Source organism: Podarcis muralis, chromosome 1, assembly GCF_964188315.1.
Source record: "Podarcis muralis chromosome 1, rPodMur119.hap1.1, whole genome shotgun sequence".
Lineage (NCBI taxonomy): Eukaryota > Metazoa > Chordata > Lepidosauria > Squamata > Lacertidae > Podarcis > Podarcis muralis.
In genome coordinates, this window is record NC_135655.1 from 37544150 (window position 1) to 37559400 (window position 15251).

Here is a 15251-nt window from a genome sequence, read left to right on the forward strand (position 1 = left end):
TTCCCTCAATTTTTGTAGTGAAAGAGAAGCACGTATGCACATAAAGGCTGGCAGCAGTGACCGTGTTTTATCATACCACATCCAGTGGCATGAAGGAAATTTAGCATGACGTGGCAGTACGCCGGTCAAAAAGCCAGAATTCTCTAAAGCAACAGGTCATTACAGTGCAAAAGGAGTATTAAAACACCAAGACAGAAGCACTAGCATTTTTACCAGGAAAACTAACACAATAATACCCATGCATACCCCCATACTTAAGCTAGCTAGCCTCTGAAGAAAGCCCTTTCAGGAAAACAGCATAATTTTAATTTCCAGTTAATGTTTCACAGGTGTTCAGCAACAGGAGAGGAAGCAGCTGGGGGTGGGATGCTATTGGGAGGGGGGGGAAACTTGCCCACCTCCAGCACTGTGTAGTGCAATGAATGGAGTAATAGTGCTTGATAAATTGGGCAGCCTTTTCAAATGCACATTTTCCTTTCAGTTTAGTTCCAGAACTGCAGCAATACTGCTGTCACGACAGAAAGGAAAAGCTTATAAAAGGTGCTTTAAAAACCTTATCGCCACAAAACAGTGCAGAGTATTGCATAACGTAATACCTTAAAATACCTACCTTTTCATTGGAGCTGCAGCATATTTACATACTTCATTTATATGGCCTACTTATTCCTTTGCTGAAGGAACTCCTCTTTCCTGCAGTATCTCCCCAAATATTGCGTACATTTTATATTATGTAGCTATTACTTTCTCATCTCTTTAGGTTATTGGACAGGTAGCCTTAGATAACACTAATCGTTACTGTTCCTTGCAAGAGAACACCAAGATGGAGAGGTTTTTCACAAGAATTGGCTGAGTCAATCTCTGCATAAAGTTTATGATCAGGAAGGATATGCTACATCAAATGAACGAGAGAAAGAAAATACAAAGAAAATCTTTTGTTCTGAAGAAGCGTGGTTTGGGAATATAAAGGGGGGGGAGATGAATTTTGTCGCTTCAGAAGAGTAGTTTGGTGGGAAGACATTTTTAGTGAGCCATATTTTTATAATCTGGAGAACATTCCCCTGAAACATTAAATATTTTAAGACTCCCTATGTTGAAGATTTGTTTCATTTTGGGTGATATTTTCTTTAAATCACAAGCAGGATGTTTTCTTTTTATGTCTGACTCTGTAGGCCTGTGCCAACATCACAGAGGCTGTCACTAAAATACCGGAGTGTTGGGACATTTATTATTATATATTAATTATTTATAAATGTCATAGATATCTGCAGAGTAAAGAAAAAGGGAAGTTAAGATGAGCATGCATTCAAAATGTTCCTGAGAACATTTTAAATATTCAGCTCAGCCACAACCAGGATACAAATTTCAACTGCAAGAGTCAACCGTCTGATGAAATGTATTGTATGTTGTTGCACTTAAAAGCTTAATCTAGACGACACAAAGAGCATGGGGTCTGTAGTCCTTTGAGCTGTGAAAATATTGATTCATTGGGCACATGTGTCATTCAGTTGCACATGAACATTTAACCAACTTCACACTGCAGCATGGCATTTGGATTGTCTTGGGTATGTAAAAACATATATATTGGAGTTGGATGACTATGCAGAATTTAGAGATTAGCCAAGTTTAGACAAGGCAGATATCATCAGAATGTAGCTACCCAAATAATGGAACTTCATGCAAATAATGGTTGAATGGCAGCAAACATAGAGAGACCCTGATGTTCTTCTACCACAAGTTAGGAGAAAACTCTAGGTGCTGTCAGAAATCCCTCCAGTCTTGAGGCACCACATTTGCTCTATAGACACATCTTGGTTGGTCTATTTATTGAGACTGATACTAGGAAGTGTTTGTGGCTCCTCTCTGCTGGTTGACTTCCTATGAGTCTTTCCAGTTTCTTTCCAGGTTGCTATCTCACAGATAGGTATTGGGGAGAAAATTTCATTTCAATGAAAATCTATTCAGTGTGTGATTTCTGAAATAATACACTAACCAAAGCACAGCCATCCTTTGAAATTTGCACTTCTTTGAATTTTGCAATGCATTTCTCAAGACAAGTAAAGATTTATGTACCTCTGGTTACAGACACCTCAGGTTACAGATGCTTCAGGTTACAGACTCCGCTAACCCGGAAGTAGTACCTTGGGTTGAGCACTTTACCTCAGGATGAGAACAGAACTTGTGCTCCAGCGGCACGGCAGCAGCAGGAGGCCCCATTAGCTAAAGTGGTGCTTCAGGTTAAGAACAGTTTCAGGATAAGAACAGACCTCCAGAATGAATTAAGTTCTTAAGTGGTCACTGTACTAGGGTAAACTGCCCATAACTCTATGTATATTGCTGAAAATAATACACAAAATGCATTATATTAGGTAAATCTGCAAGCAAAAATGTGTATATTAGAACTTCACAATAAAATGCTAATAAATGTTCATAAGATCTTTTTTAGAAATAAATCACAACCTGATATGGAATGTGGTGAACTGTATATAAGATTGGGGGGGGGGGGAGAAACCGAGAAACCAATGTTAACCAATATGCCCATCCCTACCCACAGGCTTGGCAAGCAAAGGGAACATTTATATCACTGGGCTGACTGTTGTTTTCCTAGTCCCAGGTGTATTCATAGCTGTCAACTTTTCCCTTTTCTTGCGAAGAATCCTATTTGGAATAAGGAAATTTCCCTTAAAAGAAGGGGAAAGTTGACAGCTATGGGTGTATCTTATCATGATCTTTCCTCTCTGCTGGGCATGGAGAATAGGAAGGAATGGCTAAAGTGCCTAGAGGAGGCAAGGCACTGGGAGAATGGGAAAGTGATTGTGTCGGCAGAGAATGGGTCTTGAGATGACACGATTTGGGTATAAGAAGCAGCAGCTTCTGGTGAGATCTTACGGGGCTCTCATGAAATCTTACAAAGTAATATAGTATTTATATAACCATCTCAGATTTTATGAAGGTTCATTATAGATTTGAGCTGCTTCTTTTGCAGGCTATGTTGTGTGGCTCATTATATAATTATGAATAACAGTGGACAGCATAACATCGTCTGTCCATTAATATAATTATGAGATATTACTACCTGGAATTTACTGGCGACAGTAACTGACTTTGGGTTATTGGTATTACAGGTCCAATAATTTGGGTTTAGGAGTCTTTTAAAGTACCCAATGCAATTAAAACGCACACAAAAACCAAAACACACACAAAGAAAAAAGGGCTCAACTAATCTTAGCCTGCTTTTTTAGTTTATATATGGCTTTTGTTATTCTTTTAAACATTAAAAACATTGTTCATGGTCTGTCTGACTGTAGAAACAATCCAAGTGGTCACTTGCCACTTGTTTTTAGAGGTGCCAAGATGCAATAACTTATCTGAAATTTAGTTCCCCGAATCCCTTGATGTGCCACAGAGGACACTAGAGAGCATTATTTGGATGGTGTAGGACAACCAGTTAGGATGCCTTTTGCTCCTGTCCTGAAAGTATTAAAACTATATTCAGAATGTAGGACCGGCCATGTGTTCTATAGCCTAATGCTAAGATTCTCCACACCAGGTTGGAGCACAGCCACAGATATCCCAGTGCAACATCACAAAACATCATGTTACAGTAATATACGGAAGCTGCCTGTTGGAAAAGCAGATAACAAGGGAGAAATCAATTCAGCTGGACTAAAGGTCACCACCCTGTGCCAAATATACAGATGGCAATAAATTGGACTGGAAAGGGCCAGCCAGGGAAAAAAAGCTTAGAGGCAGAACATTAATAAGTGAGGCTGTGGTCAAATCAGCTGCTGAGCACCACTATTCTTGACACTTCCACATCCAGATATACTGAAGAAGAAGAAAGCTGAAATCAGAGTTAACCAGAAATCTCTGTAAATCCCAGGGAAGGAATATTTTTGCACTGGCCACAAGACTCAGCTGCTATCTGTGAGTGTAACCACTAGCAGAACTATCAAAGAACACAGAACAGACAAAGGGAAAGTGGTACATTTGCTTCAATATCTTTCTCTCTCAACACATGGTGATTGGAGAGCCCTGGTAAAATCACTCCTCTGATTAAAAGCTAGACTCTTCAGTCACAAAAGAGTTCTCCATGCTTCATACCCCACCTTGACTTTTTTCTTACATGTCAAGCCTGAGGAGAAAGGTTTCCTTTTTGGCTCCCTACTCACACAGTTTTTTTCCAGCATCTGAATCTCTGAAGTGCCCCGGGTTGCTTAAAGGGTCCCTGCCAGGAGTGGACGTCGGACTCTCAAATTTCAGTGGCTCCCTGTGTGACGCTAAAATTTGGCACATGCACACAACACCGCCTCTCATGCTCTGCTCTACAGCATTGTCGTGGCGCTCCCTGCAGTGTGGCACCCAGTGCAGCCACCCTAAAACTGCCTCTGCTGCTGCTTCAGTGTGGAGCGCTTCGGAGAGACCCTACTTTGATTCAGACACATCCTCAGCCTTTTCAAAGTAGCCCACCTCGGGTTGGGATTCCTCCACATCTGATGCACAACCGTCCTACGCAACCTCCAGAATCAGAGGCCTCCTGGCTTTGAATGCCAGTTGGTGGAAAACAATGCAGGATACAACTTGTCCTGCTTGTGAGCTTCTCATCGATCGCTATGGGAAACATGTTGCTGGACTTTGGCTCTCCCAAAGGGCTCTTCTTATGTTGTCATATACTCAAAAGGCCTACAGTTAGGGCACAATCCGAACCTCTGGTGAGCAGGAGTGGCATTAATGAAGCAGCAGAGCCACCGTCACATCTGGAACTCTGCCACTTGTGCTGACCAGGGTAGAACGCAGTACAGAAAAAGTCTGGGGTTTTCCTGCGGCATCTCTAGGCTGGCACAGAAGAGAAGCTGGACCAGTTTGGGAGCTGGCAGATGGCTAGCTGGATCAAATCAGTAGTCTCTTTCTCTGAAATGCCCTCTCCCCATCCCTGAAATACCCTCTTTTGAGTGTATGCTGGCTACACCTTGAAGCTGACCCAGAAACTCCAGCGGGTGCAGAATACCACGGCAAGGCTTCTTACAGGGTCCTTACCATGGGATCACATTCATCCAGTGCTTTACCAACTGCACTGGCTCCCGGGGGAGTACAGTGCCAGGTTTAAGGTGCTGGTTTTTACCTTTAAAGCCCTATGCAGCCTAGGACCCATATACCTACAGGACTGCCTCTCCTGGTATGCCCTGCGGAGGACCTTAAGGTCCACAAATGACAACACTTTGGAGATCCCAAATCGCAAGGTGCGATTTTCAGCACTGGCCCTGACTTGGTGGAATGCTCTGTCACAAGAGACTAAGGTCCTGTGGGACTTGACATCTTTCTGCAGGGCCTGCAAGACAGAGCTGTTCCTCCTGGCCTTTGGTTTGGACTCAGTCTGACCCTTATGTTTTCCCTCCCCTTAGGGTTTTGATCTATGAGCTACTTTTAAAATGAGGCTGCATTTTAAATTGCATTTTAACCTGTATTTTAAATTGGTCCCCCCCCCCCCCATTATGTTTTTATTGTAATTTTACTGGTGTTAGCCACCCTGAGCCAGGCTCTGGCCGGGGAGGGTGGGGTATAAATTATTATTATTATTATTATTATTATTATTATTACTACTACTACTCACAGCAAGGATATTGGCAACAATATCTTACACCCACTTCTGGTTTAGGCCAGTGCAGCAGAAGTAAAACACCCCCAACCCTTCAGCAGAACAGCACAATGGATTGGTCTGCTTGTTGTCCAATATTATGGTGATAGGGTGATTCTCTGATATCAGTAGAAACTTTTTTAGAATAAGAATTATTGGAATTAAGCAAAGAATGGTCCATTCATTTCCTTCCCAAGACCTGCCTAGCTCTACACAGAACTGTAAAAAGGAATTTATGAAATATCTTTTTTTTTTGGTACCTGTGTTAAAGCATTGCGAGTGTGTTAGTAGATGTTTTCTTACTTTAAATTACACTCAAATTAAACAAAAATAAAGTAAGATTGCAAGCATCAGTGAGATGCAAATGCCCATCTTTTTCCAATGCAACTCTTTGAATTTTGTAAATCACTTATTTGAATGAGAATACTTTACATTTCCAATACAGTTATTGTGCATAAGCACATTTTAAACCATTTTTAAGAGGATGAGCAATTTAAAGCTTTTTTGCATTAATTTTGGGCTGATTTACAGTACTTGCTACTGACGCATTAAGAGATTTAATGAACTTTACTAGGATAAAAATACTCAATTCAAATTAGTTCAAAGAACTTCAGCTAGTTTAATGGAATGTTTCACTGGTGAACAGGAGAATAAATAGTATATTACTGTTTTATACATAAAAGAAATTCCTATAGCAAATATATCTGCTGTACCAAAAGTAATAACATTCATTTTTATGAGTCATTAGCCCTTCATTCTAAGAATAAATCAAAGGAATAACTTTAAATCATGTGTATTTTAATATTGTGTTCGGGTGCAGTGAGAGCAAAAGAGTGAATCCAACATTGTTTTAACATTATTTATGCACAAGGAGAGGGGAATAATTTAATGTACAATTCCAAGGGCAGGCAATTTGTTCAGCACTGAATACCATATAGCTCAGTGGTTCTTAAGCTGGGGCTCGGGAGCCATCAGTGGTTCCTGGCACACTTTCAAGTGGTCCCTGGGACCATGGAGGAAAATAATAGAGGAGAACGATGGAGAGATGACGGTCCCACTGAAATTTTCACCCCGTGCTGAAAATGCAAGGCACTTTTTAGCCTAAATGTTATGAAATTTAAATTGACAGGCAGCTTGCCTCTTCGACATTGGAAGCAATTGCAGTAGAAACTTCACAGAAACTCCTGGCTGTGTGCATTTCTTTCCCCAGTACACTTGTAGCTTTGTCTGGATTCCAGCCAAAGAGGACAAAAGTAGCAGTCGGATTTCAATTTGGAAGGCCTTCAAATAAAACTTGGTGGGATAGCAATAACAATAATAATCAGAGCAGAATAATGGTTACAATAGGGAAAAAAGCTAAAGAATTGTAAGTAATTTTGTTTGTGGATGTAATTTGCATCATTGGTAGAGATCTTCTGCTTTGGTAAAGGAGCCTTCAAGCTAATTAGGAGGATGGGTGCGGCTTCTGATGCTGCTAATTTTCCATATTTGCCGTGTTGGAGGTAACTCGCCCCCATTTCCCAACCCCCATATATTTGATTTAGTGATGAGTGGGCCTTGTGAAAAGTGAGCAGCAATTATGGGATGCTGGAACAGTAAGACGATGGATTCTACTTGTGTTCAGCCCACATTTGCGACACCACATGAACATGTTAAATGTGGGTTGATTGTTAAGCAGGTCTGTGTGCACCATTGAATCATAAGCCCTATTTGTGTGTGTAAATTTCTCAAACATTTCTTCTTCCATTTCTCCCATTTTTCTGTTTCATTCATAGGGTGATATAGAATTCCTTTTGAATTCTTGTGGGTATGAGTTTGTGATGACCTGGGAATCCAATTCAGAGGCTGAACCGGAGGAATCCCAGCCTGCACAGGAGTCCCCGCCTCCAGGGCCGGCTGAGCCGGGGCAGGGCCTTGAATCTGAAGGGCCCGCACCTGTGCCGGATCCTCAGGAGCAGACACCAGATGAATCCACTCTGGCTCCGGGGGTGATTGAGGACCCATTGCCTGCAGGTGCACCTCTCCCAGCCCTGTCAGGGGAAGGTGAGGCTGCCTCTGGGTCCAGTAACCCTCCAGCCTCTCCTGAGCTTCAGAGGCTCAGGGCAGAGAGGCAGAGGGAACTAAGTTCTATCAGGAGGAGTGTTCGCCTTAAGGCCAGGAGAGGCGAGTCACCTGTGGGCTGGGACTGCCCTAGGCCCCAGAGGAGATAAAAGCCAGTCAGCCCAGTCCCAGGTTGCGGGAGCAACGTCATTGGAAACCAGTTTCTGCCAGCACCCAGACCTGTTTTTCTGGAGTTCCTGACCACGCCCGGCTTCTTGCTTTGGACCCCGCTTCACCCTTGGTGGACAGTTTCCAGACGCTCGACCCAGGACAGGACTCTGACCATGCCTCACGGTAACCCCCCCCCCCAGGACCAGCACAGAGGTTGAGCTTACCTTACTGTAACATGGGGAACAGAGCTGTGCCCCCATCTCTCTCTCTCTCTCTCTCTCTCTCTCTTTACTACTATTAAGCATTTCCCCCATGTTATGTGGTCTTCCCCAGGCAGTTGTTCCAGGCAAGGGACAGGGGCATGTGCTAAACACAGATTCCAGGAAAGGAAAGTCATGTGCCACTAGTCCCAGTTCAGGTTCCAGTAGCAAAAACAGGTCAAGCAGAGCCTGGGATCTACCAGGGCAAGAACAAATAAGCCAAGGTCAGGTTCTGATCAGCAGGGGTCAAAAAGGAGTGGAAGAAATGTTCGGCCCAGCACTTCATGGCACAGTGCCACTCAACCTCCGTTCTCAAAACATGTGTGAATTAGTCCTGCTTTGGTTATTGTCTCCAAAGGACAGGTCGCTTCACCTTCAAATGCTCATCTGAGGCCTATTGGCAAGACTTTGCTTTATTCCTTTATGAAAGTGAATGAGACCCCAGGGAAGCTATGAAAGAAATAGAAGAGCTGAGGGGGAAAAGGTCTTAGGATAACTCATAATTGACAAAAACTATCTGGGCAGGAAATTGTGGCAGCCTGCCCATCAGTTGGAAAGTTAATTCAACTTCAGATAAAGGAATTTTAAAGGTGAAAAGGACAGTTAAACTTCAGATGAAGAAATAATAACAAAAGAACACAGTAAATCCTCAGAGATCTGTAGAAGGAACAACGGTGATAGTGTTTTATTTTTTAATTGGAAGGAGGCATTTAAAAGAGAGAGGGGGGTTGGGAAAAGAAAAACAAAATGCCCATCATATTTAAGTTCCCACCTTACAGACTAAGAGGCACATATTATAACTCTTCAATGACTATAATTTTACCCATCTACAATCAACCAAAACAATACTAACAATAAAATTCAGAATCTGCCAGCAATATTGTGATGAAGTCCTGCACACAAATCTTAAGACAATACCTCTATTGTGGTGTAGTAACTGTAGAATCCTCTCATAGCTAGAATATTCTAAGGGGAAACTCAATTATCTGAGTGTCCTAATGAAGCCAAACTGACACTATCCATGCACAAAGAAACACCTCTAAAAGCAGGGGGCGGGCGGGCATAAAACCTATTCACAAAGAGTAAGCATGTTTGGTGGACAGAGAATGCTGACTGACATGTTGCAGAAGCAGAGAAAAGAAAAGAAAAAACGGGAGACGGAGAATGGAATGGACTATCCTGACCTAAGGAATGGCTGACTGACTGGAACCTTGAACAGGAGCCCTGCAATATTTTATTGTTAACCCCACTTCTTATTTCTCCTTCCCTATAGGTGTCAGTACTATTCACCCATGGAACTTTATGTGTCTCAGACTGGACCACTTTCCAGGGGTTAAAGCTTTATATTTGTTTCCTCTGACAGGGAAAGGATTTACCTTTTAAATGAATCGGCCTGGATTTTTGTTCATGCTATCATAATTTCCACCCCTTTCTTCTTAGATCTATAAAGTCTGGCCTATGTGGAATCTCTTACTCTAGCAAATGCCATCCGTTGTTAAAACAAGTTGTGTACTGAATAAAACGTGACTCCGTGGAGTGGGTTACATGACCGTGCATTTTGAGGGGTTGTTATTCCTTCCTTCCTGCCTGCCTGCCTTCCTTCCCTCCCTATGCCATTGAATAACTTGAGCAAGGGTCATTTTTCATAAATGTTTTGCACCAAAAATGTAGCACAGTGTCACTGAATCTATCACGCTGAGCATCTTTGTTTACAGATGTCACAGACTCTCCTGGGAGGTTCGGTACAGGCTCTAAATATCTAAAATGCCCCTGGAAAACTGACGCTTACATCTGATTAATGTGGAAGATGGTCCTAAGAGAACTGCAGTAATGTACCATATCTTTGGAGGGGAGAAAGAGTTTGTGACACTGCGCCTACTTTTTCTTCTCTTTTGCAAGTTTATAGCCCCGACTGCTACAGATCATTTCAAGCTTTTCCAGTGGGGTGGAGCCACAAAAATAGCCTCTCTGCTGTGGTGTCCCTAGTGGCAGCATTGGTGTCACCTCCTCGTCCCTCAGCCTCTTGGTCAACCTCAGTAACACCACTGCTGGAAAACTCTTGCTGTAGCTCCGTTCCACTTTGCAAGCCACTCCCTCATTCTCCACTAGAGATACCAGGGATTGAATGAGGGGCTTGAGTTGCAGTGCCTTCTTATAATGAAACAGAAAGCTGAGATACATACAGATTACAAAGAGCAGCCCACACCACTAACAATAAAAAGAAACACACACACACACACACACACACACACACACACACTTAAGTCTACTATAAAAGTGATATAGTCAACATTCACCTAATGCACATGTTGCACTCAAAGAAATCTTACCTGAAGGAGAAATCTTACCCGAGTAAACTTGAGGTTCTCATTTGGAGCACAACTAGGATCTAATAGCAGAGCAGGTGTCAAAGGCAAGACTAATGAATGGAGGCAGTCCTCATTTCCTTAAAAATAAAAACTTTGCCAAGGACGCCCTCCCCACCTTCCCAGAAATCCAGCTGGTAGCACCCTGGGGTTTTTGTGAAACAAAGGCGCCCAGGCAGGCAATTTGTGGGCAATTTGTAGAATGAAAGAAAGGGCAATTGGAAGCACTCCTGCACCACCTTGAGAATTGCTGGAGAATGGTACAAAAAAAAAAAAAAGATGGGGGATTTTTTTCAGCACAGCACTAGATTCAAATTTCAGCCTGTAGGAACGCCTGAGGATTTGTTGTAGTGGGGCATTTGCTAGCTGTACCACTGGGGCTCGGAGCGTGGGTGTGCTGCAGTGTTTGTCTTACATGTTGTGCATGTGGTGAAGTAGGGGTGTGCTGGGGGGCATGCCGCCATCATTGTGAGTTCATTGGTTACCTGTGTGGGGGCAGCATATGGGAACTGGCACAGTCCCTGGTGGGTGGGAGCTGGAGGTCTTTCCAAGGATGCTGTGTGTCATTTTTAAGTCTTTTTTTTGGGGGGGGGGTGTATTTTCTAGTTGTGTGTACTCCCTACCCCCACTTCCCGCCTGGGTAGAGCACACAATGGATATAACAGGCATTCTGCTGATGTAGCTGTGGCGTATCTCCAACCCTGACATGATGCGAGTATAGGATTGCTCTGCCCAGTTCATTGTTACGAGCGCACAGAAGGATTAGCGGTTCATTTCCATTTTAAATACTTACAAACATGCCTACCAAGTGGGGCAAACATGTTGAACAAGATCCCAAGGCTCAGGATTACAGGGATCTAACAGCAGCCAATACAAAGCAATGTCAGCGTGGCACAGAGGCAGGAGGTCCACTTAGAATATCTTTGTCAAGAGCTATGATGAATCTATAAGCAGTGTGATGCTAATACACAGCATGATTCCCTTCCTGGTGTTCATTATCTCTATCCTTATAAGCATGCACTTCAAAAGGCTGTTTCCTGAAGAAAATACCATTTTAATTCCAATGTTTATGATGACTTCTTATTGCTCTTCAACTTATCTTTCAACCTGTGGTTTGTTGTTTAAGACCACTGGATACAATCTACGCATCTTCCAGTGAAATTATGGCACTCTGTTGTGAGAATTATGGTCAGTGTTCTTTCAATAAATCACATTTGCTCTTTATTAATTTCTATCACACCTTTCAAGCCACATAGGGCCCCCAAGACAGCAAAGAGAAACATTAAATTCAGTACTAATTAATCTGCTTTTTTATTTTTTTAATTAAAGAAATACAGCTAGATACTTTGTCATGGGTGTGACTAAGCCACTAATTTGTTCATGATCTTCATTGTGAGAAGGCTTGCAGGGAATTCAGTGATAAAAAAAACCTTGCTGGTTTAAAAGTTAAGGCTATCTCCTTTTGGCTTGAGCTCTACAGAGCTGGGGAAAGTTGAAGCTGATACTTTAAGAGACATGCCTTCTGATCAGTCTATGTCAAAAATTGTGCTTGCTTACAACTTAACTCCATGCACCCACACTTCCCCTTGCTCTTTGAGGCCCAAATCCAGATGAGGAGGATGAAGTGTCTGAGATTATGAAGATGTCCCACTTAAACACTGCTATTGAGATAATGTCCCCCCACCACACTTGAAGTCACAGACCAGCTTACGGGATGCAGGGCAGGTCACATGATGCACACAGCTTTGTTCTCCAACATTCACCCCCGCTTGCTCACCAGTCTACCCTGGTACCTACTCCCTGCCCAACTGTACAAATCCTGCAGTGTCATAGTTAGGCTGCCACCAGTGTGCATCAAGTGAGCAGATGTCTGTTTTAATACTTGACTTGGGTCAACTGACTCTCTGCCTGCTTGTTCAGTCTCGGTTGGACTCAGTGATGATGTCTGTGATACATTGGGAGGAGACTAGGTGAAACAGAAACACAGGCCAGGTTGGCAGCAAGCCAGCATTTCTGCCATTGGGATGTTGGCTAAGGACAATGAGAATTCTGGGATGGGGTGGGCAGCTCATGGGAACAGCCAGAGAGGGGAAGCCAGGAAGAATAACCTAGGAGGTTGCCACCACAGACCCACAACATCCACCACCTGAGTTGGACACCTCACCCTCAATTGTTATGTGCTTAGCTCTTTCATTTAAATATTTTCCTGCATGGGAAATGTGCATTTCAGGATGAAAACTGAAACTCACAAATATCTAGTTCCTTTATTCAAAGTCTACTTAGGTGATTGTGGCTACTGTTACTTTTGAAAGGTAGCCCCACTGGCTCTGGTTTGCTAAGAGATTCTGTCCATGTGTCCCTCGGAAGGAACATAAGAACTCAGCATCCATAATGACCCCCATCCTGGAAAGGACAATGCACAAACAAGGTGCAATAAACAAGAGATCATTAGTCCTTTTTGTTATTTCACAAAAATGCAGGATATGTTTCTAAGAGGTTCCAACATCAATAAGACTACAGTGGTACCTCAGCTTACATACGCTTCAGGTTACAGACCTCAGGTTAAGTACTTAATTCGTTCCGGAGGTCTGTAATTAACCTGAAACTGTTCTTAACCTGAAGCACCACTATAGCTAATGGGGCCTCCTGCTGCTGCCGCGATGCCGGAGCCCGATTTCTGTTCTCATCCTGAAGCAAAGTTCTTAACCTGAAGCACTATTTCTGGGTAGCGGAGTCTATTTCTGAAGCGTATGTAACCTGAAGCATATGTAACCCGAGGTACCACTGTATTTTAAATAATAATATGTTTTAATGCTCATGTTTTCATTCCTTGTATGCTCTGTTTTTTGGGGAGGGGGTCTATGACTATACAATAAGATATTTTGATTAGCAAATCTTTGCATGGAGATATAGAAATTGTACTAAATTTCTACAATATAAATTTTGCAATAACGTCACGGTTGCTTGTCTAGTCAACAGTAAGTCTTACTGGGTAATATCCAACATTAATCACACTCAGAATAGACTGATTGATTTTAATATGTTTACTCAGAGTATGACCGAGTTGGATATCACCCATTAAGGTAAGTTACACTCACTCTAGCTAAGAGAATACCAGATTGCAGTCTAAATATTTATCAGTCTGCTTGAATAGGTCTACAAATAGAGAAGACAGAAAAAACAGATGCAAGCAGGGTATCGTTGGCCTTAGAACTTTCTCTTAATAACCATTATCTGATCCCTGAGCCTTAAAATTTTGGATACAGAAGCTGTCATTAGGCAATAAATGTCCTTGTAGTTAATTTGTGTTGTGGATTGATGTTATTTCAGTCTTCCGCACTACAAAGAGACCTTTTGCTGGCCTACTTCATTCCTAAAAACAATGACTAGCTGTTTGTAGAAGGTGAGATTAGTTTGCTGTAGATTCATCCTATTTCCCTTTTTGCTGACCAAGCTTTACGTTAGATAGACCTTCAAACTGCCATGATTTGCATAAGTGAAAATCAAACAGCAAACAGAGGTTTTAAGTGCCTTTAACCAAGAACAGGAACAAAAGTTTATCTGCAAATTTCGTACCATATAATATGATGAACCCTTGCTTTGCTAACTTCACAGAACTCCACAGAACTGGAAGAAAAAGATCTATTCTCAAAAGACTGCAGTCCTGAAATTGTTTCCTCTGTATTGCTATTTGCTCTGATCACCTGCTCATGTGAGCCCCTATTCAGTTCCACAGAGGGACCCAATGTTCACACACAAAGGAAAAACTATGGGGTCCCCCTTCCAACTAAAGTAATAGGGAGCCATTTGGGGTAGGGAGTCCTAGATTTCCATGCTTGGAATAAGTTACTTTTAATATTGAAGACCGGCTTGAGACTGGAACAGGATAAGTAGGTTGAAGTTCAGATAGAGATTATTTTGTTATAAAATAAGGGCTTCCAATGCTTCCATCCCCCAAACAAACATCTGGAAAGGGATGTGTGAAGGTCTGGAGTATGTGTAGCTAAGCTTTCGTCTTCCATTTCTTGCAGAGCTACAGCTCCCATCACCACTGACCATTGGCCACGTTGACTGGGCCTTATAGGAGATGGACTGACTCCAACCAGTGCTGGTGCCAGGCTATTTTGCGTCGTAGGCAAGGCTAACTACTTTCACATGCAATGCCCCCACAAAAACCGGCCAACTTCAATTTTCAAAAACTTGTAGAAAAAACTTGAAACTGCTAAATTTATTTTAAATTGCAAGAATAAGTAATCTGTATAAAATTGTGCCCCTTGGGGGTCAGTACTGCACCCCTCTGAGGTTTGCATCCTAAGTGGCTTCCTAATTGGCCTAATGATAGCACTGGCCCTGACTCCAACATCTGGAGGGTCACAGGTTTCCCTTCCCTGTTCTAGAGTGGGATGGGGCCATTGGTATGATCTCATCGCACCTTTGTACACAAAAAGCCCTTTCGTGCAATTAATGAAGGGGCTATGGACTGCTTGATTTCTTTAGACCCTGCCCCAGGCCTTCTCTTGGTTCAACTGCCATCAATATTCTGTAAGCTTGCAGGTTCCTGTTGGCAGTTTTAGAAACAAAAACAAAAACCATTGTCATTTAAGTCACAAACTCATGTACTTCTGCATGCCTCGGGCATCACGAGTATGTTGAAGCTACTAAATTATTTTTGGATGGCCCCATTTCACTTTCAAACAACATTTTCACTCAACAACATGAGTTTGCAGTTAGAGGGAATGATATATGTCTTAATGGAAGTGGTCGCAATATGGAGCAGTATGT